Below are 25,028 nucleotides of genomic sequence, written 5' to 3'. Positions count from 1 at the left end.
TGAGCAGAGAAGAGGAGGACGACGAGGAGAAGGAGGGCATTAGACTGATGCAGAAGGACAGGAGACTGTGTTATCTTGGGGTTAGTCAGGTTCTAATGCTGCTGAGAGATGAGGGAACTCAGAGAGCAGCCTCTGTCTTTGTCTACCTGGAGGTCACAGGAGGTTCTCAGTGGAGGAGGGGAATACATAAGGATGGGAGGGGGCCCAGCAGAAACTAAAAGGCAACTGGAGTCTATAGACAGCATTTTGGATTTTGTGGTGGGAAACAGGGAATGGGGCTATTGATGGAGGAGGATGTGGAGTCAAGAAAAAAATTTAAGATATATAGTAGAGTAGGTTTTCTTGCTGTTGGAAGTATCTGGTAGAGAGAGAAAAATACTGTTTCTGGGGAAGAGAAGTTGCTGAGAAAGCAGAGGGGTGCATCCAGCACCGGGGAGGTGTGCTCTGGCCGAGGAGTAGCGCTTTCTTCCTTGGGTCCAAAAGCAAGCAGATCAGAGCCTGGAGGGACGGGAAGGGAGTCATCACCTGCTCGCTTTTATTTTCTCCCTGAAGCAGAGGTTGTGGGGGAGGGCGAGGGTGTGTGTGGCCAAGGACAGAGCCGACTAAAGGAAAGAGCCACTTTGGTGAGTGGAAGGGTTAACCCTGCAGGAAAGGGGAACGAGAGTTCTGGGCTGGTGCGATGCTCTTGTTGGATCTTGTGGTCTCCCATGGGGCCCTCACCATGGTGTACCGGTCACCTCCAAAACTTGCCCACACCCTACAGCTGCCCTGTGGTCTCAGTGGAGGATGGGGACCTGGGTGGGTGGATTAGAGGGTGCAGGGCGTAGGAAGCACCAGGCTGGGCTGGGACAGGCCCTGGACAGCTAGACAGTGATGGGCAGGCCAGAGGTGGAGAGGGGCTGGGGCAGTGAGGCAGCGCCCAGAGAAGAGAGGAGGGGGATGAGGGGAGGCCGAGATTGAGGAGGCAAGGGAGTGGATGTTCCCAGAGAAAAGAATGTACCCAGCTTCTATTTATTTTTAATTTGGATGTGGTTCCACGGTGAGAACTGCTGAAGAACTCTGTGTTCTGGTTCTAGCTGTGCTGCCTTTCGCTTCTCCTTTTACTGCGTCCTCTCATGAATCGAGGGAGTTGGATGAATCGCGGCATTTTGCAGATGGAGATACCAACCCAGAGTAGACGATGAGCATCCCACCAAAAGCTGGACACTGGGACCTCTAACCCCTGGGGGCTGGTTGTGATTTATTTGTTTATTGTGATTTTCCACTAGAAACTGCCCTGCCCTGTCCTAGAGAAAGAGCTGGCACTTGTCTTGGACAGCAGGTCTTGGTCTTACTCTGGAGAGTTGAGGAAATGGCCCAGACACAGACATTTTTGCCTGGACCTTAAAGATGTCCCTTCCCCGGGCACAGTGGTTTTATGTGCTCGGGTTGAGAAGCATGGTTTTTCTCTTTGGGAGAAGTGTTTTGTCTTCCTGGCACAAGAATTCAAGAGCTTTGCTAGAGGAGAGTTCTGCCCTGCTTCTCTTTTCTCCTCTTTCTTGAGGTTGGGGCCAAGCAGTCTGGTGAGTTTGGAATCCTGGTCTCAGGCTCCAGGTCCTTAGATAGGATGAGTGGAACCTGCAGAGGAGGGCTGGGAACCCCACACTGCCTTGGCCCTGCTGCCGATGGGGCTCCCGGTGGAGTTTTCCTGACTCAGTTTTCACTGGAGAGGGGACCAGTCAAAAGGGAGTCCTGTGGAAGATGGCTGGACTGGGATGCTGCCGGCTGGTGGCTTGAAGCACAGCCTCTGGACTAGAGACAGGCGTCTGCAGAGCAGGCGGGGCTTGTCTCCAGGGGCTGGGGTTCTGACTGTTATCCAGCTGCCCCAGCTAAGGTTGCACGGAGCACCGCTACTCTGTATTTGCTGTGCTTTGGGGGAATTAGGTTTCATCTGTGCCTTGGGTGATCCTGGGAGAGACTGTAGTGGGGGGAGCTCAGAGAGTTCTGTGACACAGAGGGACAGGTGGGGAAGCCCAGGGCAAGAGGTGACAGGTGATGGCCAAGACAGATGTGCTGACAGCAATCTGTGGAGGGGCTCAGAAATTAAGAGTGGCTCCTGGACACGGCCTCAGACTTACTGCAAGGACTGAGCCGAATCTGAGAGGTGGAACTCTCGGGGGTCAAGTTACATTCATGCAGGGAGGGTTTGCACCCATCTATGAAGATCTTCGTTGGTGGGGGGCACTCTGCCCACTGGCCACCCCAGGGAAGGCACCATGCCTTTCCTGAGTGGTTCCCATGTTTTTGTGGCTCCAGGGGTCAAGACTGGAGCCAGATTCAGACACAAAACAAAACCCCAAAGGCTATTAATTTCAAGCTTTGTTGGCAATTCAGGTAAAAAGAAAGCTGTCGGGAGTAGAGCTGGTTTGGTGTGGAGGTGGGGTAGCAGCACAAGGCTGGCACTTCAATCAGGGCACAAACACCGGAGAGAAAAATAAACACTTTAGAAGGCACTTGACCTTTTAAATGCTGAGTTCTAAAAATAGAGATGGAGCGTTGTGATGCTTTTATGGAGGCCAAGATGAAGCCAGGCTGCTCTGAGTTGTTCTGCCTTGGGAGCCTGGCTCCTCTCCCTGACATTAGCCCCACTGCCTAGCCCAGTTACCTGGCAGGGGGATGCTCTCTCCTGACCAGAGGAGCCAAGGCCAGGTACCATCCATGAGAGCAGTGCATATCTGGTTTTACTTCATTGCTTTGCTTCATTGCTACGTTAATCTCCTTCCCTCTACATTTTAGTGGGAAGCTTATTCTCCAGGTTAGGAAACAAGAGTCGCTTGCCCAGTTGAGCCTCATCTAAACACTAACATTTTCTTTAAACCTCTTTCAAGTATTCCATCAGAACCTCGAGTTCTGGGGGCCGTGTCTGAGGTCCCAAATCCATAGCATTTGCTTGGGCCGGGGATGAAATGGCAGGGCAGCAATGATGTCTTTCTGTCACCGTCCGTCTTCTGCAGTAATTCCTCATCCCTCATAAAGCGTTGGCTACATGTGTCCAGTCGGGCTGACACTGGTGACGAAATCAGTTCTCAAAAGTCCAGCCAGGCCATAGTCATGCGGGCATCATGGTGAGAGAGGCTTTTGTAAAGAGTTTTCTGAGCACAAGCTTTCCTTTCAGTCATAATTGTACCACATTTTAATAGGAAAGTTCTGTGTGAAAGCATGCCAACTGGAAATCAGATTATGTGGAGGGGATAAAAATAGCCCTGCCTGCTACTCAGCACAACGCAGCCCATCTTTGTCCTCATGTCTCGGGTGGAATCAACTTTGCCAGGACTTCTTCACCCTACTGGCTTCTTCCCAGAGCAGTGGATCAAAGGTCATCTGTCTTTCCTCCCTTTTTTCCCAGGTAACTTGAAAATGAATTGGACTCAGTTTTCTTTTACTCCCTGAGAGCTCTGGTGAAGTGTGAGGAAAGGGGACTCAATTGGCTTTTGGTCACTAAGGCTCTCCAGGTAAGGAAGGAGACTGGACATGCATCCAGTCAAGAGGACAGTTTTAATCCATCCTTACACCGCTCTGGGCTTCCCAGGTGCTCAGTAGGTAAATAATCTGCCTACAAAGCAGGAGAGGCAGGAGACTCGGGTTTGATCCCTGGTTTGGGGACATCCCCTGCAGGAGGGCATGGCAACCCACTCCAGTATTCTTGCCTGGAGAATCCCATGGACAGAGGAACCTGGTGGGCTACAGTCCATGGGGTTACAAGAGTCAGACATGACTGAGCGACTAACACTGACTGACATCCCTCCCTTCTCCTTCCCTGACCATGTTGGGATTTTGAATTTGGGACAGAGAAGTGAGTCAGTCTAGAGGTTCTTTGGAATCATGTCACATCAGGGGGTTGATGTCTGCTTTCCTTTTTAGCTGTTTTTGCTGACTTTGTTTGAGGCATCACCCATCAGGGACTGGAAACAACTGTCTTTGTCTTCTTGACTGGTTTCTGCACTGTGGATGGGCCCCAGCAGCTGACTCTCTGGCCCCATCCGGGAGGCACTGATCCAAACACTGCTTAGCCGGCCCCCTCTCTTCATAGGGCCAACATGGGAGAGCAATCCAATGAGTCTTTGTTTTTCTGGATCAATCATCTAACGCAAGAAGCCCAGAGAACAGGTGAAACCCCTTTCTCAAAGTTTGGGAACGAAAGGAACCTCTCTGCTCTGTGAACTGAGCTGAAGCTCCAAAACATTGGCCACCTGACGCAAAGAGCCAAGTCATTGGAAAAGACCCTGATGCTGGGAAAGATTGAAGGCAAAAGGAGAAGGGGGTAACAGAGGTTCGATACCATCACCGACTCAGTGGACATGAGTTTGAGCAAACTCCGGGAGATGGTGAAGGACTGGAAAGTGTGGCACGCTGCAATCCATAGGGTTGCAGAGAGTTGGACACAACTTAGTAACTGAACAGCAACAAGGAAATTAATTATATTAAAATGCAATTCATAATGGCTGGGTTTATGTGTTAACTTGATATATATCCAGATATCCAGGTATTTAGTCAATCATAAGTCTGAGTGTGTCTGTGGGGGGGTTTTTGAATGAGATTAGTATTTGGATCCATGGAATGAGTAAAGCAGATTGCTCTCCCCAGTGTGTGTGGCCTCCTCTAATTAGTTGAAGGTCCAAACAGCACAAAAAGGCAGACCCTCTGGAGAATGAGAGAATTCTTGGGAATCCTTAGAGTTCCAGTGGTTAGGACTTGGAGCTTCCACTGCTGAGGCCCTGGGGTTTGATCCCCGATTAGGGAACTAAGATCTCCCAAGCCTTGTGGTGAGGCCAAAAATAAATAAATAAATAAATAAAAAGAAAGTGTTTCCTACTTGACAGTGTTTCGCTGGACGTCAGTTTTTTTCTGCCTTCAGACTGGCGGCTCTCTTGGGTCTTTAGCTTGATGGCTTACCCGCAGATCTTGGGACATGCCAGTTTCTACAACTGTATGAACCAATTCCTTATAATGAATCTCTGCTCTCATCCCAGCTTCTCTATACACATCCTATCTGTTTCTCAGTTTAACCGCCAGGTTAAACTGGCGGAAGAACTCAAAATTTAAGAGATTATGTTCAAATGACAATGCCCTGGATTCTCACTTATCAGCAGGCAAGATCACCCACCTACGATGGGTGGAGACTACACAAGTCCTGGGGAAATAAAAGGAAGTGTTAAGACGCAGGACTGCTGCCCTCTGGGAGCTTCAGCTCTGCTTGAAGGACCACCAGAATTGAGGATGTGGACAAATGTGCTGGGGTGTGATGGTGAGACAGGCAAGTCCCCAGGCGGAGCTCCAGAAGGGCCCAGGGTTCTGGGGCAGCTGGATTTCCCAGCTGCCTGGAGCAGGGAAAGAGTTCATTTGGATCAGCCAGGAGAGTGAGTGGTGGTCTGTGTGCTTCCCAAGCATAGTGGAAAGAGAGCTGGGGACTGTAAAACAGAGTGACAGGAGCCATTGGAAACAGGCCACGCTCAGACAGTTCTGGGAGACCTCCTGAGGGTTTCCTGGGAGGTCCTGCAGAGCTGCCCTTTCTGTCTACCGCAGGACCCTACAATGCACTTTGCTGACCAATCTCCTGTCCCAAGAAAATCCCACCCAAGCCTCAGGATGCGTGGGCCCCCTCCTCCATCCGGACCAATTGGTCTCTCTGTGTCCCCAGGGGCGTCCTGGAGCTGTGGCTGCTTCCACCTTGAACCGTGTCTCTTGAGCTAGCACCACGCTGTGGTGAGCAGACTCCGCTGTCCACCGAAGGCCCTGTTGAGGCTCCTCATGGCAACTCCTACTGTGTGCAGGCACTTCGCTCACAGTCACCAGTCCTCACTGCTGCTCAGCCAGGCAGGCACCGGAGGTTCCGTGTGAGAGCCAGGCAGCTACTAGAGGTGCCACTGCCTCGCCCAGCCGGTTGGCCCCTCACCAGGTCCTACTGCAGGTTTGCAGTGTGGCTCCACACCTGGGCTGACCACTCGCTACACCAGAGGTAGTTTCTGTCACAGCTGGGATGCAGCAAACAAAATGCTCTCCTTTTGTTCCACTGTCGTTCAAAACAGCATCAAGGACCTGTTCTTGACTGGCAATACTGGTTCTATCCTTTCTCTCCAAGCTTCCAGCCCCTGGATAAGAGTGAGCAGAGGAGGCCCACTCAGCACAGGCTGAGCACACGCTTCCTGAGTCCCCTGCCCCAGGCCACACAGCCCTTTGTGGAAGGTGTTCATGGACTTTTCATGCAATCTCTTTAACCATTTTATAGACTATTCCTACCTGCTGGACATTTAATTGCACACAAGGCACTTGCTCTATTTCTAGGTCTTTTTACTAGGCAGCTAGTTGATCCTTCTAATGTTTCTCTAGGCGGGAGGGGTTGAGCCCAGAAGCCAAGGGCCAAATCCTGAAAGTCCAGAGATGTGTTTCCTGTACCACGTGGGCAGCAGAGTTGCAGCACTGGTCATCTCTGTGACAGCACATCCCAGTTTCTAAATTGGCTGCCTTCTCTCCTCTAAAAAGACCCCTTTAACATGGTCCCTGTGGGGTTCAGCTCCCTGGCCCAGTTCTATGCTGGAGCTCACAGGTTCACAATTATGGCACATACAGGGCCTTTTCCAAAGCATACACTCACTCAGCCCTCTATTGCAACCCAAAGATAGGGAGGGCCAACTCTGGGGTTTGAGCATCCCTAGATTTTGCTATCTGTGGGGAGTCCGGGAGACAATCCCTCATGGGTACTAAAGCATGGCTATCCTTCCATGACCCCTGCTGTGTACTTTGCCTCTTAGTGGTTACTGGCATTAAAGCATACTAATGAGAGGGTTTGTATTACATGCTAGCTGGCCGAAGACCCCCATTTTCAGTTTCCTCAAAAAATTCCACCTAGAGAGGGGCCTGAGTTTGTGGGCAAATTATGCACTGGGTGCCTTGGTGGGAGGTCTGAGTGCAAAGGACTCCTTCCACATTTCTGATCTGAGCACCTCCTCCCTCCTCTGGAATGCCTATCTACAGAATTCCTGGAATTCCTGCCCCCTCTCCTCAGACCGAGACAAAGGTCCACGTAGTCAGAGCTATGATTTTTCCAGTAGTCATGCACAGATGTGACAGTTGGATCATAAAGAAGGCTGAACACTGCAGAATTGATGCTTTTGAATTGTGATTCTGGAGAAGACGCTTGAGAGTCCCTTGGACAGCATGAATATCAAACCAGTCAATCCTAAAGGAAATTGACTCTGAGTATTCACTGGAAGAGTTGATGCTGAAGCTGAAGCTCTGATTCTTTGGCCACTTGATACAAACAGCTGACTCATTGGAAAAGACTCTGATGTTGGGAAAGATTGAAGGCAAAAGGAGAAGGGGGTGGCAGAGGATGAGACGATTGGATGGCACCACTGATTCAGTGGACATGAACTTGGGCAGACTCCAGGAGATAATGAGGGACAATGAGGTCTGGCATGCTGTAATCCACGGTGTCACAAAGAGTCAGTCATGACTTAGCTACTGAACAACAACAGCAACTCCTCAGAATTGTCCCCTGTCCGGGGCTCTTTCATGGCCTGTCCTGAGTGATCTGCTGGATGTCAGGGTTAGGTCCCAAAGGGAGAGCAGAGGCACCATGAGTGACAAGGACTGGAAGAATCCTTTTAGGGGTAGGAAGGGTGGAAGGGATGTTAGGGGATCCGAGAAAATCTCTGACCAGCCTCCTGTGGCCATGGGAGGGTGGACTTGACTGGAGTGCAGGGCAACTGGGCAGCTGGTGGGGAGTCTCCCACATGCCGGCACATCTAGCAGACTGTGCAGGTCGGTGCTTCAGGAAGAGAGCTGGACGTGGAGGGGGTGGTGGGATGTGCGTCCCACCCCGGAGAGCCACCGCAGTCTTCAGGAAGCGGCAGCTGCTTCAGCTTCTGCCTTGCAAAAATCCCTCTTTGGGCTGACTCTGTGACATGGAAGGAGGTTCTGGGAAATAATTCAGGTGGGATCATGTTTAATCCAGGTGGATCACATCATGCAAAGTACCACGGTTTGACTATTTTCCTTTTATGCCTTTTCATGTCTTACCCAGAATAGATAGATGTTAACTAAATACTCTGAACGTTAGGAAGGAAACAGGCTGAAGAGGCAAATCAGCTGCCATTGTGGACCCAGCCTTGATTCAGGATTACCTATCCATTATTGTCCATTGCTATTCATTGCTCCAGAACTTCAGCCACCTAATCCGAAGAGGCAACTCATTGGAAAAGACCCTGATGCTGGGGAAGATTGAAGGCACGGGGAGAAGGGAATGCAGAGGATGAGATGCTTGAATGGTATTACCGACTCAATGGACATGAGTTTGATCAAGCTTTGGGAGACGGTGAAGGACAGGGAAGCTTGGCATGCTGTAGTCCATGGAGTCACAAAAAGCTGGACACGACTGAGTGACTGAAAGCAAATCCATTGCTACAATGGCAATGCCTAGCCCTTCTCTCAAGGCTGTAGTGGGGATCAGGTTGAAGTACTTTGTGTCTGTTTTTAACATTCATGTCATTTCGAGTGTTATAAAAATGGAATCATAAAGCATATACCTTTTGGGAATGGGCTTTTTCATTCAGAATAATTTCCTGGACATTCATCTGAGGTGTTTTGTGTACTAATAAATCATCCTTTTGATGGCTGCTTTGTATTCTACAGTGTGGATGAACCATTCAACAGTTGAAGGCTATCTGGGTTGTTTCTACTACTACTACTACTATTACTACTACTACTAAGTCACTTCAGTCGTGTCCGACTCTGTGTGACCCCATAGACAGCAGCCCACCAGGCTCCCCCATCCCTGGGATTCTCCAGGCAAGGACACTGGAGTGGGTTGCCATTTCCTTCTCCAACGTATGAAAGTGAAAAGTGAAAGTGAAGTCGCTCTGTTGTGCCCAACTCTTAGTGACCCCATGGACTGCAGCCTACCAGGCTCCTCCATCCATGGGATTTTCCAGGCAAAAGTATTGGAATGGGGTGCCATTGCCTTCTCCAAGCCTTTGCCTATTACAAAGAAAGCCTCTATGAACATTCATATACAAGTTTTTATGAACATAAGTTTTCATAGCTCTGGGATAAATGCTCACATACAAAATTTCTGGGTTCTATAGGAGTTCACTATTTAGTTTTATAAGAAATGGTCCATTTTTCAGATTGACTATACCATTTTAAATTCCCACCAATGCATTTTATTTTTCTTTTTTTCCATTTTATTTTTAAAATGAATTTTCATTAAATTATTTGTTAGAAGGGGAGTGGTGATATGGTTAAAAAAGGGCAACAGGAGGGAATCCTTGAAGAAATGGAAATGGTTTAGCATCTTGACTACAGTGATGAATATACCAATGTATACATGTGATAAAACTGTGTAGAACTAAATACACACACACATCAGTACATACAAAACTGGGGAAATCTGAATATGATAGGTGGTTTAGTCGCTAAGTTGTGTTTGATTCTTTGCGACCCCATGCACCGTAGCCCACCAGGCTCCTCTGTCCACGGAATTCTCCAGGTAAGAATACTGGAGTGGGATGTTATTTCCTTCTCCAGGGGATCTTCCTGACCCAGGGATTGAACCTGGGTCTCCTTCATTGCAGGTGGATTCTTTATCAACCGAACCACCAGGGAAGCCCCATGATAGGTGACTATGATATGTTATCATTTCACAAGATGATACCATTAGAGAAACTGGGCAAGGGTAACTGAATGTGAATCTACAATTAATTATCTAAAAATAATTAAAAATAAATTAAATAAAATATGTAAATATTTAACATAAAATGTCTGTGGAAAACATTAGAAACTATTAAAGTTTAGGCAAATACTGTCATTACTTACTTTTCTGATGTTTGTGGCCTGGTGTCATCCTTTCCTCCACACACCTAGGAGAAGAGACCTTTTAAATTCTATTTATCCCCCTCCGGCCTCATTTTACAGAACAGAAACATGAGTTGGATAGAATCAAGGGAAATGAAATTTGGGCAGTTGGGCATGCCCTCAGAAGAGCAGTCCACAGCAGAGGAGGGAGGGGATGCAAGCATTGACGTATGTCTGGGAGGGGATACAAGCATTGACGTACGTCTGGGAAAAGGAGACCTGACTTGGCATCTCCCAAGTTGGACTCCATGATGGAATGCTCAGCACACCATCGCTTAAAAGCCTAGTGTGAAAATTTACTTCACAGCCAAGCAGAGGTGGTACACGAGCATCTGTGGGGCTGAAGCATCAGGCCCATCCCTGCCCTGCACTGACAGAGATCACTGAGAGCTGATGGTGCTGAAACTTAAGAGGAAAAGATAAACTTTTCTGGGCCCGGCCAGGGGTTCAGGGTCAACATGGCTTAGAGCTGGCAGGAAGTTGCCGTCTTTGGTTGACCCCGCTCTGACGTTTGGAAAATGCCCTCTATGTTTAAAGTACCAGGAGGGCATATTAAGTACCACCTGTGCTCCGTTGCCTGGAAAATCCCATGGACAGAGGAGCCTGGTAGGGGGCAGTCCATGGGGTCACTAAGAGTTGGACATGACTGAGCGACTTCACTTTCACTTTTCATTTTCATGCATTGGAGAAGGCAATGGCAACCCACTCCAGTGTTCTTGCCTGGAGAAGCCTAGGGACGGGGCAGCCTGGTGGGCTGCCGTCTTTGGGATCGCACAGAGTCGGACACAACTGAAGCGACTTAGCAGCACAAGCAGTGCTCCGTGCATGGAGAAGGCAATGGCATCCCATTTCAGTACTCTTGCCTGGAAAATCCCATGGATGGAGGAGCCTGGTGGGCTGCAGTCCATGGGGTCGCTAAGAGTCGGATACGACTGAGTGACTTCACTTTCACTTTTCACTTTCACTCATTGGAGAGTGTTCTTGCCTGGAGAATCCCAGGGACAGGGGAGCCTGGTGGGCTGCCGTCTATGGGGTCGCACAGAGTCAGACACGACTGAAGCGACTTAGCAGCAGCAGCAGTGCTCTGTTCGTGGTTCCTGAGGTGGCAGATTCTCTCCAGGGAAATGTTGACCTTTATGAGAGTGTATCTTATGATCGAAAGCTTTGCAGCTTTAAAATGTGGTTTGTCTCATTAAGTTGCCGTATGAAGCCTATAAATAACTTTAGAAATGAGATCTTACGACGGCCTTTCACTCTTATTGAAAACAAATATTTGTTGTTTATAGCTAGGTCACTAAGGGAGCCATTGCTTTCCAAAGCCTCTTATTTCCTTCAGTCTAACTCAGAAATGGGGCATTTAAAACTGCCCAGGTGGTGGATAGAGGTCCTCTCTTTCCCACTCTGTTGCCTACTGCTTCCTGTTTTTTGCCCTGCTAAGGACAGAAATTCTCCTCACACCCTTTATACCCTGGTTACCTTCTTGAAAAGCCAGTTGAACCTTCTCTGCCTTGGACATCCTTATCTGCACATGATGTTTTCTCTTCCAGTAAGTCTGCCCTTCCAAGAACTGTGAAGGGTCTGAGCTTTCCTCTTCTTACAAACTAACAAGTTAGCCTGCAAGTTTCCTGTGTTCTTGGCAGAAGACAAGAGACTCCTGGTTAGAGACAAAGAACAGTTTGTTACTTAGCTCAATCGCAGCAGCCAGAAGATCAGCAATTTTGATTTTGTGCTGCTTCCCTGAGCCCCGACTCCTACAGGAATCCCCCTGTCTCCTAATTCTGAGGTTCAGTGGTTGCTGTATAGGAGAGGCAGCCCAAGCTCAGGGAACCTGAATATTTTGTATGCAGGCCTGCATCTGTTTCTGCAGGGAGGCTTTATCTTTATCATCCTGAACAGTAGACATGTCAACCACTTGTTTTGGAGGAAGTTACTCTTTCTCCACAAATCTTCACAAAGAGAGTCCAGAACATAGCAGGAGTCTGCGCCTCATGCCTGATTCATGTAGAGCTGCCAAAGACCCATGGAGAGTTGTCCCCTGAAGGACCAGAGACAAAATTTGTCTTTAAAATTTTTTTCTGAATCAACTCCTGTCCTCAGTGCAGCAAGTGATGGTCTATTCTTTTGTCTACCACAAACGGACACGACTGAAATGGATTAGCACGCGTGCACGCATTGGAGAAGGAAATGGCAACCCACTCCAGTGTTCTTGCCTGGAGAATCCCAGGGACAGGGGAGCCTGGTGGGCTGCCGTCTATGGGGTTGCACAGAGTCGGACACAACTGAAGCGACTTAGCAGCAGCAGCAGCACTGAGACATGTGGTCTTGAGATGCAGCCACAGAGAGGTGTTGCTTGGCTCTTCCTTCAAGAAAACCACTGACATTCAGCTGTAAGGAACACAGTCAGCTGATAGCCTTCACCTGCCGTGCCTTTGGGCTCCATGTCAATGTTTAGTCTGAAGCTGTATTTTCCTCAAGTGTGTGTGTGTGCTCAGTTGTGTCTGACTTTTTTCCACCCCATGGACTGTAGCCTGCCAGATACCTCTGTCCATGGAGTTTTCCGGGCGAACATACTGGAGTGGGTTGCTATTTCCTTCTCAAAGGGATCTTTCCAACACAGGGATCAAACCTGTGCCTTCTGGGTCTCCTGCATTGGTAGGCGGATTCTTTACCACTGTACCACCTCGGAAGCCCCTGTAGTCTCCTCAGGAAGTGCCAAACCAATGCCTGAAGACAACAGGGCTGTAGACTCTGGGCATTTCTGCTCAGTATGGAACTTCTCTACATTTGTCTTGTGGGGAGCTCCCTGTTGGGCTGGTGAAGACCTTTCCCAGGCTGCAACCACAGCCTGCTAGTCTCACGCTTGCTAGTCTTCCTTCCTCCTCCCTCTCCTCTCAGAGGTATCAGGTTTGTGTGACGATGTGAAGGCTCCCATTTTCTGCCCCTGTCCTGCTTCCCTCCTTTCATCTCATAGTTGTTACTCCCAATATACTTTAGCCTTTTGAACTCTGTCTTGAAGAGCCTAACCAACAGACTTGGTTGAAGAAGTCACTAAATTGCTCTTAGAACAATTACTTGACAACTTCAATGCCTACATGACTTCCTCCAAGCCTTCTCCCAAGGTTTGGTCCAAGATATTTGAGATTCTGAGATAAAGGCCTGAAGTGTTCCCCTGAACACTGAAGGGATAGTTCAGTATTTACTATTCATTTCCCAAGAACTTGTCCACACCCATCAACTATTTCCAGAAGCCAGGGACAGATTTTGCTCAGTCCCAGGCCCTTGGTTAGACTTCTGTTTGTTTGTTTTGGAGGCTTAGCTCAGAGGTTGTTTTTCTGACAAGTCTTCTGCTACTCTTTTTATGTTTATTTGTTTACAAATATCTGTTTCCTCCATTAGATGGTAAACTTTATGACTATGATGTTTTTCAGTCACTAAGTTGTGTCTGACTCTTTGTGATCCCATGAACTGTAGCACACCAGGCTTCTCTGTCCTTCACTATCTCTTGGAGTTTGCTCAAATTCATGTCCGTTCAGTTGGTGATGCTATCCAACCATCTCATCCTCTGTTGCCCCCTTCTTCTCCTGCCCTCAATTTTTCCCAGCATCAGGGTCTTTTCCAATGAGGTGGCTCTTGTCATCAGGTGGTCAAGATATTGGAGCTTCAGCTTATACCTATAGGTCCATGTCCTCACTGGCTGGAGCAAGGCCTGGCACATAGTAAATGTTAAATGAAAATTTACCAAGTGAATAATGAACAACAGATGCTTCAAATTATCTGTTTACTACATCCTGCCTGAGCCTAGTAATAATTCCAACTCGAATTCTCTGCCTCTAACACTTCTTAATTCCTGAACTTCCTGATATTCAAGCTGGTTTTAGAAAAGGCAGAGGAAGCAGAGATCAAATTGCCAATATCCTCTGGATCATGGAAAAAGCAAGAGAGTTCCAGAAAAACATCTATTTCTGCTTTGTTAACTATGCCAAAGCCTTTGACTGTGTGGATCCCAATAAACTGTGGAAAATTCTGAAAGAGATGGGAATACCAGACCACCTGACCTGCCTCTTGAGAAATCTGTATGCAGGTCAGGAAGCAACAGTTAGAACTGGACATGGAACAACAGACTGGTTCCAAACAGGAAAAGGAGTACATCAAGGCTGTATATTGTCACTCTGTTTATTTAACTTATATGCAGAGTACATCATGAGAAGTGCTGGGCTGGAGAAACACAAGCTGGAATCAAGATTGCTGGGAGAAGTATCAGTAGCCTCAGATATGCAGATGACACCACCCTTATGGCAGAAAGTGAAGACGAACTAAAAAGTCTCTTGATGAAAGTGAAAGAGGAGAGTGAAAAAGTTGGCTTAAAGCTCAACATTCAGAAAACAAAGATCATGGCATCTGGCCCCATCACTTCATGGGAAATAGATGGGGAAACAGTGGAAACAGTGTCAGACTTTATTTTTTTGGGCTCCAAAATCACTGCAGATGGTGACTGCAGCCATGAAATTAAAAGATGCTTACTCCTTGGAAGGAAAGTTATGACCAACCTAAATAGCATGTTCAAAGGCAGAGACATTACTTTGCCAACAAAGGTCCGTCTAGTCAAGACTATGGTTTTTCCTGTGGTCACATATGGATGTGAGAGTTGGACTGGGAAGAAGGCTGAGAGCCGAAGAATTGATGCTTTTGAACTGTGGTGTTGGAGAAGACTCTTGAGGGTCCCTTGGATGGCAAGGAGATCCAACCAGTCCATTCTGAAGGAGATCAGCTCTGGGATTTCTTTGGAGGGAATGATGCTGAAGCTGAAACTCCAGTACTTTGGCCACCTCATGAAAAGAGTTGACTCATTGGAAAAGACTCTGATGCTGGGAGGGATTGGGGGCAGGAGGAGAAGGGGACGACAGGATGAGATGGCTGGATGGCATCACTGACTCGATGGACGTGAGTCTGAGTGAACTCTGGGAGTTGGTGATGGACAGGGAGGCCTGGTGTGCTGCGATTCATGGGGTCGCGAAGAGTTGGATACGACTGAGCGACTGAACTGAACTGAACTCCTCTCTTAAATACACCCTGGAGTTGTCCTGTGAAGTGAAGTGAAGTGAAAGTCACTCAGTCGTGTCTGACTCTTTGTGACTCCACAGACTATAGAGTCCAAGGAATTCTCCAGGCCAGAATACTGGAGTGGGTAGGCGTTCAGTTCTCCAGGGGATCTTCCCAACCCAGGGATCGACACCAGGTCTCCCACACTGCAGGCAGATTCTTTACCAGCTGAGCCACCAGAGAAGCCCAAGAATACTGGAGTGGGTAGCCTATCTTTTCTCCAGCAGATCTTCCTAACCCAGGAATCAGACGGAGGTCTCTTGCACTGCAGGTGGATTCTTTAACTGCTGAGCTACAGGGGAAGCCCAGAGTTGTCCTGTAAAACTTTGTAATCATTGTCATTGCTTTGCACTTACAGAGAATATATAAATTGTCACTCAGGCAAGAGAATAGTAGTAATTTCCCAGCTGGTGACATTCAGGAGCTGTGGACGTCCCACAACAGCACTTTTAGGCTCCAAAAAAAGGTTTATCGGCATTTATGTGGGAGCCATTCCAGCCTGAACTGTACTGAGAAATAAACTTCCTCTGTGGTCACCTCTGGGAAAACCCACAAAGATGAGAGAGTCCCTTCACAGGCAGAGGGACATCCCCAGACTGGGAAACAGCTGGAATGGTCAGAACTCTGAATTTGTTGCTGAGACCCAGGAGTGTTCTCTGATCAGCCTGATGGCCGTTTCTAAAAGCATGAGGCTCCAGTTCTCTGTCACCCCCCTGCCATTCCTGGAATGGGCCCTAGTAATACCAGAACATTCGTGTGTTTCTGTAAGTACACCATGTTCCTGAACAAAGTGTAGAGTATTTTTCAAACCTCTAGGGATAATGAAACCAAGTTGTCCATGCAGTTATATGGCACATATATTAATAGCCAAAGACTTGGTTTTAACTTAAGCTTTGAGGGTACTTCTGACACCCACTTGCATGTTTAAATGGTCACTTCGCCTCTGTTTCTGTCCCTCCACTATGCCCAGCCAGCCTGCAGCCTGAGATTTGGATAAGTGAAAGTGAAAACCCAAGAAAATAAAGGGATAAGTTGGCACTATGCCCCATAAAATGATTTCACAAGTCATGGATCCGCTTGCTCAATAAAACAACCTTCCTATAACCAGTTATTACTTATTTCCACTTGCTGCTCTTGTGGTTTTGGAAAGCAGTCCTTGCCTGTTTTTTCCGTATTATATAAAATAACATCTTTCAGCTTACTCTTCATGCTCCCTCTTACAAACTCCCCGATGGCCAACTTTAGGTTTTAGATCATTAATTTTGTGTTATTTCACTATTGTGATCACTATTAACATTGTGATGTTTGTGCTTTATTTTTCCCTCTGGGTTTATATCAACAGTTTGAAACCAAAATGTCATCATACTGTATGAACAGCTTAATAATCTGCCTTTTTCCCTCAATGATTTTTGTGAGACTGTTCCCATGGCTCTGAGAGACCCTCAACGTGTCAGTTTTATTTGTTGTAAAGTATTTGTTATAGTATTATACTATGCCACTGGCCATAATTTTTTTGTCTATCTTTCATTTAAAAAAAATTATTTTATTAAAGTATAGTTGATTTACAATGTTGTATTAATTTTTCCCGTACAGCAAAGTGACTCAGTTAAATATTCATATATATGCGTGTGTGTGTATACGTGAAAAGAATGTGTGTATATATACACACATGTTCGTTTCATAATCTTTTCCATTAGAGTTTATCTCAAGGCATTGACTATAGTTTCATGTGCTATACGGCAGGACCTTGTTGTTTATCTATTCTCTACATAATAGTTTGCATCTGCTAATCCCATACTCCTAATCTACCCATCTCCCATGCCGCCTTGCCCCTCGGCAACCAGAAGTCTGTTCTCTATGTATTTTTTGACATTTATGTTGTTGTTAAAATTACACTATTTCATGTCATGTTACAAGGAATCTCATTTGATATAAGCTTTTGTGTATTTGTCAGGACCACGTAGGCTTGAGCTGATAATAAGCAAGCTCAAAATCTTGGTGGTTTAACAGAGCAAAGCAGAGTCACTCAGTCCTGGAGGCAAAAGAAGCAGCAGCACTCTAAGTCGCCTTCCAGAGTTTGCTTCAGGAGAGCTCCGAGTGAACAGACAGTTCTCACTGCTCCACTGCACTGGGCAGGATGTGAAACTCACCACTTCCACTCATGGCCTTTGGCCTGAGTCAGTCCCAGGGCCGAGCCTGCCTGCCAAGGAGGTGATTTGTAACCTTCTATGAACCCAAAGGAGAAGAGAGCAGGATGTGGGCAGGCAATGATAATAGCCCCTCTACATGAGGGTATGATTTTTACTTAAGATGCATGTCCTTAGAAAGGGAGTTATTGGGTTTTGCCAACTGTTTTTTTCCTAAGAAGCTTATAACATTTTTATCATCCCACCAGCTTGTTTTCTGTCCTGTAAAAGCCTCAAATATTACCACTTTTTACTCTTTGGTGATAAGAGATGAGACATGCCATCTCATCTTTTAAAATTTATATTATTTTCATTGCTGTTGGGAGTACAGATTGTTTTTATATGTTTAGTAATTCATTTTTATTTTTGCAAGAGGCCCACAGACTCATAAAAAGTTCACCTGAAATTCTCCGAGCATCCTTTGCCCACTTTATCTTTGGAGTTTAAAATGTTTTAAAATATCCATCACAATGGCCTCCACCACTCACTTACCCTTTCTCCCCCTGTGGCAATTTGAATCCTTTCCTTAAGATGTAGGTCTGCCCCTGGGATCTTCCTGCATCTTATAAGCAATTCATGATGAATCTCATCATGAGAAGGTAAGTTCCCTTACCTTCACAAATCTTCAAAAATACAAATCTCCAACAGAAAACCCATACCCTGTTGTTTGGGTCTTGTCAGAGGGATGGGAAGATTGAGGGTGTCCAGAGTCCTTCCATAGGCAGTTGGGTGTATGGAAAGATGGCTGAGAAGAGGGATCTTGTTAATATTCTTGAAAGTTCAATAGAAAATTTTAATTTTAGAAGACAATCTCAAAGAGACACATCTGCTGATGTCTGTGGAATTCAGCATCATCTCAGACGTCTCTACTTCAAAGGGCCATCAGAGGTAGGAAGCTTTTACTTCCAAGCTGGCAGCATGTTAAAGGCCTTTATGTGTGCTTCCCTTTCAGGCTGGCCTTGGAGCTGTGTCTGTTTTCCAAGAGCACAGCTGTCAAAGGGCACTAGCCATCCTGAAGACCATCTATTGGAGAAGGGTCATCAAATTATCAAAGGAAGGCTTTAGAGGTGTTGTTTCCTGCAAATCGATCAACTAAGAGGTCTGCAAAAACTGCCCTGGGTAATTCAGCTGACACACACAAGAATTTCTGAAAACATAATTCAAATGGAACTTAATTATGACTGAAAAACCCAATAGATGAGAGAAACCACAGATTAGATGGCACTTGATCTAAAAATCAACTAAAAAACATACATTATTTTTGAGCAGAATATTTGAAGCAATTATCCATGTCCTAACCGCAAAGCAAGAGCTTCCCTGGTAGCTCAGCTGATAAAGAATCTGCCTGCAATGCAGGAGACCCTGGTTTGATTCCTGGGTCAGGAAGATCCCCTGGAGAAGGGATAGACTACTCACTCCAGTATTCTCAGGCTTCCCTGGTGGCTCAGCTGGTAGAGAATCCACCTGCAATGTGGGAGACCTGGGTTCGATCCCTGTGCTGGGAAGATGCCTTGGAGAAAGGAATGGCTAACCACTCTTGGAGAAAAGAAAGGCTTGGAGAAAAGAACATTCTTGGAGAAAAGAAGGTTAACCACTTGATCAATGCAAAAAAATAGAGGAAAACAACAGAATGGGAAAGACTAGAGATCTCTTCAAGAAAATTAGAGATACCAAGGGAACATTTCATGCAAAGATGGGCTTGATAAAGGACAGAAATGGTATGGACCTAACAGAAGCAGAAGACATCAAGAAGAGGTGGCAAGAATACACAGAAGAACTGTACAAAAAAGATCTTCATAACCCAGATAATCATGATGGTGTGGTCACTGACCTAGAGCCAGACATCCTGGAATGTGAAGTCAAGTGGGCCTTAGAAAGCATCACTACGAACAAAGCTAGTGGAGGTGATAGAATTCCAGTTGAGCTATTTCAAATCCTGAAGGATGATGCTGTGAAAGTGCTGCACTCAATATGCCAGCAAATTTGGAAAACTCAGCAGTGGCCACAGGACTGGAAAAGGTCAGTTTTCATTCCAATTCCAAAAAAAGGCAATGCCAAAGAATGCTCAAACTACTGCACAATTGCACTCATCTCACATGCTAGTAAAGTAGTGCTCAAAATTCTCCAAGCCAGGCCTTAGCAATATGTGAACTGTGAACTTCCAGATGTTCAAGCTGGTTTTAGAAAAGACAGAGAAACCAGAGATCAAATTGCCAACATCTGCTGGATCATGGAAAAAGCAAGAGAGTTCCAGAAGAACATCTATTTCTGCTTTATTGACTATGACAAAGCCTTTGACTGTGTGGATCCCAATAAACTGTGGAAAATTCTGAAAGAGATGGGAATACCAGACCATCTTATCTGTCTCTTGAGAAATCTGTATGCAGGTCAGGAAGCAGCAGTTAGAACTGGACATGGAACAACAGACTAGTTCCAAATAGGAAAAGGAGTACGTCAAGGCTGTATATTGTCACCCTGCTTATTTAACTTATATGCAGAGTACATCATGAGAAATGCTGGGCTGGAAGAAGCTCAAGCTGGAATCAAGATTGCTGGGAGAAATATCAATAACCTCAGATACTCAGATGAAACCACCCTTATGGCAGAAAGTGAAGAGGAACTCAAAAGCCTCCTGATGAAAGTGAAAGTGGAGAGTGAAAAAGTTGGCTTAAAGCTCAACATTCAGAAAACAAAGATCATGGCATCTGGCCCCATCACTTCATGGGAAATAGATGGGGAAACAGTGGAAACAGTGTCAGACTTTATTTTTCTGGGCTCCAAAATCACTGCAGATGGTGACTGCAGCCATGAAATTAAAAGACCCTTACTCCTTGGAAGGAAAGTTATGACCAACCTAGATAGCATATTCAAAAGCAGAGACATTACTTTGCCAACAAAGGTCCGTCTAGTCAAGGCTATGGTTTTTCCTGTGGTCATGTATGGATGTGAGAGTTGGACTGTGAAGAAAGCTGAGCACCGAAGAATTGATGCTTTTGAACTGTGGTATTGGAGAAGACTCTTGAAAGTCCCTTGGATGGCAAGGAGATCCAACCAGTCCATTCTGAAGGAGATCAGCCCTGGGATTTCTTTGGAAGGAATGATGCTAAAGTTGGAACTCCAGTACTTTGGCCACCTCATGCAAAGAGTTGACTCATTGGAAAAGACTCTGATGCTGGGAGGGATTGGGGGCAGGAGAAGAAGGGGACGACAGAGGATGAAATGGCTGGATGGCATCACTGACTCGATGGACATGAGTCTGAGTGAACTCCGGGAGTTGGTGATGGACAGGGAGGCCTGGCGTGCTGCGGTTCATGGCGTCGCAAAGAGTTGGACATGACTGAGCGACTGAACTGAACTGAACTGAACCACTCTTCTCTCAAAGAATTGGACACAACTGAGCGACTTTCACTTTCACTTTCAACCACAAAGCAAGTATTAGTTATCCAAAGAGTTAGTAGTTATACAGACATGATATTTTGATTACAATGGAAGTTAAGTAAAAAAATCAATTAATATGTTCATGTCCATAGATATGCATATATAATATATTAAGTTCTACACTATATATATTTAGAATGGAATGGTAACACATTATACATTAAAACATTTTGGACACAGCTAAACCAGAATCTGGAAGAGAATGTGTAGTGTCTAATATGTATAACTGAGGAGAAAAAAATGCTCAAACATAATGAGGAAAGCAAAAAATTCAGGAAGAGAAAAAACAAAACAAATAAAGTAAAAAAAATTTAGAAGGAAGGGGGTAATAAAAATAAAAACAAAAATTTATGAAATAGAAAGCAACATAAAATAGAATCAATAAATCTAACAGCTGGTTTTTTAAATGACAAATTAAACAGACAAATTTAGTCAAAATAGATTTAAAAAAAGAGTGAGAAAGCACAAATAAGCAATACTAGGAATGAAAAAGGCATATCATTGTAGATAGAGTAGAAATTAAAAATAAGAATACACTAAGAACAGCAGTTAAAAAAACCCATAAAAACATAGAACAGATAATTACTTCTAAAAATGAAACTTTGCAAAACTCAAAACAAAAAGAATCTGAACAGACCTCCGACTGTTAAAGAAATGTTAAGCAGCAGTTTAAAAGTCTACTCTGCTTAATACTACATACAAAATACCAGGGTCAGACAGTTTTATGAGAATTCTGCCAAACAGTCAAGGAACAGTTATCCTGGTACGATGCAGAATGTTCCAGAGAATAGAGAGAAGGCACTGCTCTCTGACGCATCTTCTGAGGCTAATTTATTTTTTACACTGAAACAGACAAGGGCAGCCGAGAAAGGAAAAGATTCATCTTTCTTACAAATGTGGACATGAAAAGCCTAACAAATATGAGCAAATAGAATTCAGCATTAATAGATCAAGACAATAAGGGCTACTTAAGAAATGTAAGATTGCATCTAAAAATCTATTTGTGTATAGTTGGCCCTCTGTATGGGCTTCCCTTGCAGCTCAGCTGGTAGAGAATCTGCTTGCAATGTGGGAGACCTGGGTTTGATCCCTGGGTTGGGAAGATCCCCTGGAGAAGGGAAAGGCTACCCGCTCCAGTATTCTGGCCTGGAGAACTCCATGGACTACAGTCCATAGGGTCACAAAGAACTGGACATGACTGAGCGACTTTCACTTTCACTTCACTTGTCCCTCTGTATACTTAGGTTTTGCATCTGCAGATTCAACCAACCATGGATTGAAATTATTGAAAGAAAATTCCAGACATTTCCAAAAAAACAAACTTGAATTTGCTGCATGTTGGCAACTATTTACATAGTATTTACATTGTATTTATACCTATTTACATAGAATTTATATTATATTAGGTATTTTAAGTAACCTGGATATTATTTAAGTATGTAGGGGACTGTGCTTAGGTTGGGACTTCCCAGGTAGCTCAGTGGGTAAAGAATTTGCCTGCAGTGCAGGAGATGCAAGTGACACAGATTCTATCCCTAGGTAAGGAAGATCCCCTGAAGGAGGGCATGGCAACACACTCCAGTATTCTTGCCTGAAAATCCCATGGACAGAGGAGCCTGGCGGGCTACAGTCCACAGCATCTCAAAGAGTCGGACACGGCCGAAGCAACTGAGCACGAATGCACATAGTTAGGTTATATGCAAATACTACACCATTTTATATAGGGAACTGGGAAATTCTTGAATTTTCATGTCTGAAGTATCCTGTAACTAACCTCCCTGCATACCAAAGGACAACTGTAATTCACATCTTAACAGTTTAGAAGTCTACACCCATTCACAAGACAAACTCATAGGAAATGGAATAGAAACTGGGACTAGTAAGTACCTACTCACACACACAAAAGATGCAGCAAGCAGCATCCTAAGGTGAACCACTAGAATAAGTCAAGAAAAGCTAAGAATGTCCACCATCACTCTTTGCATCCAGTATTTTATCTGAATTACACACTGTTATAAGATACTAAAGAGAAACAAGAAGTGCAGAATTTCTAAGGGGGAAGCAAAGTTGACATTACCTATTAATGATAAGATTGCCTACATAGAACAATCCAGGGGAATCTACAGACAAATGATTAGAATCAACAAGGATGTTTAGCATATTTCTGGACACAAGAGCAGTATACAAAGATAAATATGTTATCCGTAGTAACAGACAACATAAAATGTGTTGTAACAAATATGCCATTCATAGTCATAACAAATTTTGAATAGTCTTTACGGAGGAAATATAAAAGTGTTAATTGAAGTAGAGAAATCTATCGAAGTAATGAAGACTTGAATTGAGGGAGCATTGTTAAGATGTTCATGGATGGGAAGATAATAGCATAAAGACATCTATTTCTCAAATTAACCAAATAATTCATTGAAATTTCAAATAATATTGAACAAATATTTTGGGGAAAATTTAACAAACTGATCAAAAACTCAAGTGGAAGAAGAAATAGCAAAGGAAAAACAAGATTAATCAAGATAGGAGGATTTACTTCCTGGGTATTTTATGAGACTATAATAATAAACAAATTGGTCAAAGGAACAAAATAGAGAACTTAGATTCAGATCTGTGCATATGTAGAAAATTGATATATGACAATGTGGCCTTATTGATCAATCACAATATGATCAACATGTCAATCAGTATTGTTGGGAGAAGTGTTGGAAAACAAAATTAAATCTCCATTTCATGCCATAGTCAAACACAACTTCAGGCTGATTAAAGATCTAAATGTGAAAAGCAAAATAAAAAAAAGGTTGAAGTATATTTAGAAGATATTTATGATCTTAAAATTGGCAAGGATTTCTAAAAGATGGAAAGCAAAAGCATAAAGCAAAAATTTGGTCCATTTTGTCATATTAAAGTTTTAAAAAATCATAGTAGATGATATTAAAATGTGAAGATGAGGTGCAGTCTAGAAGATTATACTTGCAAGCATGTAAGTGATCAAGAATTGACATTCAGAATATATGAAGAATCCTTTCAGTTTTAAGAAAAAGCAACCAACCCAATGGAGTAATGGGCAAAGGATATCAACAGGCATTTCATGTAAGTGGAAAGTGAAGTGAAAGTTGCTCAGTCATGTCCGACTGTTTGCAACCCCATGGACTATACAGTCCATGGAATTCTCCAGGCCAGAATACTGGACTGGATAGCTGTTTACTTTTCCAAGGGATCTTCGCAACCCAGGGATTGATCCCAGGTCTCCTGCATTGCAGGCAGACTTTTTTTTTACCAGCTGAGCCACCAGGGAAGCCCAAGAATACTGGAGTGGTAGCCCTGAAGCAACTTAGGAGCAGCAGCAGCAGCAGCAGCCTATTCCTTCTCCAGTGGATCTTCCCGACCCAGGAACTGGACTGGAGTCTCCTGCATTGCAGGTGGATTCTTTACCAGCTGAGCTACCAGGGAATCCTTCATGTAAAACATATCCCTAAAGGCCAACAAACATTAGAATATGCTCCAGGAAAGTGAAAATTAAAATAAAATAGGCAGATTGGAAAAAAGTAAAAGGTGGCAGTACTGTATGATGGTGAAAACGGAAGGGACTCAGAACTGTGATGATGGGAGTGTAACTTAGGCGACCTTGGTGGAAGGTGACTTGTCAGCATCTGGTTGAAAACACAAACCCCCTACAATCTGGCAATCTCACTGCCGGGTTAAGCTCATACAGATGCCCAAAGAGTCACAGGTGAATGTTCACAGGAGGATGGCACTTAGTAGTAGAAAACACATAAAAAGTTTAATACATATTCAGGAGAATGGATCAAATCATAGTAAAGTTCTTATAGTGTGAAATGCGTAGTTTTTCTATTTAATAACGTGAATGAACGAACACTGATACATCTAAAAAATATACTGCTGACAAAAAGCAATTCACGTACATTTACAACATAACATTCATAAATAATTTTATAATGCCAAATTTGCAGTACATACATAGTTCATGGGTACTAAAGAGTAGTATGTGGGACTTAAGAGTTTCTTGATTAGGATGGCAGTGACTCTAGAGGAAGGGGTAGTGGGATATGATTGAAGAGGGGCATTTAAGAGTCTTCAACTGTAATGTAAAATTTTATTTCTTATATAATAGGAGATCTGACTGAAGCAAATATAACAGAATATTGAGTTCTTGCAAAGTTAGGTAGATGATCCATGGGTTTTGTTATATTATTTTTTTTTCTTGAAATATTCTGAAGTACTAATTTACAAAAAGAACATTTTAAATTATTTTAAAATATAGTATGAAATAAAACCATCAGTAAAAGAAAAATCTTTGTCATTCTAGTTAATATTTTAAAGCAAAATGTAAGGCCATAAATGCTTTTTCAAATTTCAGTCTCCCATAAGTTAACTACTCCC

The sequence above is a fragment of the Bos mutus genome, chromosome 8, assembly GCF_027580195.1.
Source record: "Bos mutus isolate GX-2022 chromosome 8, NWIPB_WYAK_1.1, whole genome shotgun sequence".
Lineage (NCBI taxonomy): Eukaryota > Metazoa > Chordata > Mammalia > Artiodactyla > Bovidae > Bos > Bos mutus.
Note: the sequence above shows the minus strand (reverse complement) of the source record.